The sequence below is a fragment of the Echinops telfairi genome, unplaced genomic scaffold, assembly GCF_000313985.2.
Source record: "Echinops telfairi isolate 266 unplaced genomic scaffold, ASM31398v2 ScPeMD7_70;HRSCAF=299, whole genome shotgun sequence".
NCBI lineage: Eukaryota > Metazoa > Chordata > Mammalia > Afrosoricida > Tenrecidae > Echinops > Echinops telfairi.
In genome coordinates this window covers 72,513,947-72,514,400 of record NW_022103968.1, presented here as the reverse complement: position 1 = coordinate 72,514,400, position 454 = coordinate 72,513,947, and positions in this window count along the sequence as shown.

The window sequence follows — 454 nt, the reverse complement described above, 5'->3', positions numbered from 1 at the left end:
CCAAAGCGGTGACTGGCGGGGTGAACAGGAGTGGAGAGGCAGGCAGGGTTCAGGGTGGGCCAGAAGGCAGCCCCTTTATGCTTTATTTATAATCCATTTTACAGCCCGGGAAATTGAGGCCAGACAATTCCCCAGAGGCCCCTGGTTCGCAGCTGTCACAGGGTTTGCTCCCAGAGCAGGCCTGCTGCAGCACAGAGGAGGCTGCAGAAGGGGCCTGGTGGGACCCCAAAGCCAGAGGCCTCCTGATGGCCGGGTGCATAGGCTGGCGAGAGGCAGTGACCCGAAGGCAGTGCAGGTCCGTGGGCAGGGTAGACAAAGGGGACACCGCCTGGGGAGTCCGCAGGACCCAGAGCATCGTGGGAAAGCCCCCGCGGGGATGGGGGCTGTCTGCGGAGGAGGGGCAGGGGGTGCAGCAGAGCAAAGGGCTAGTCTCTCCCGCCCCCCAGGCCGGGCG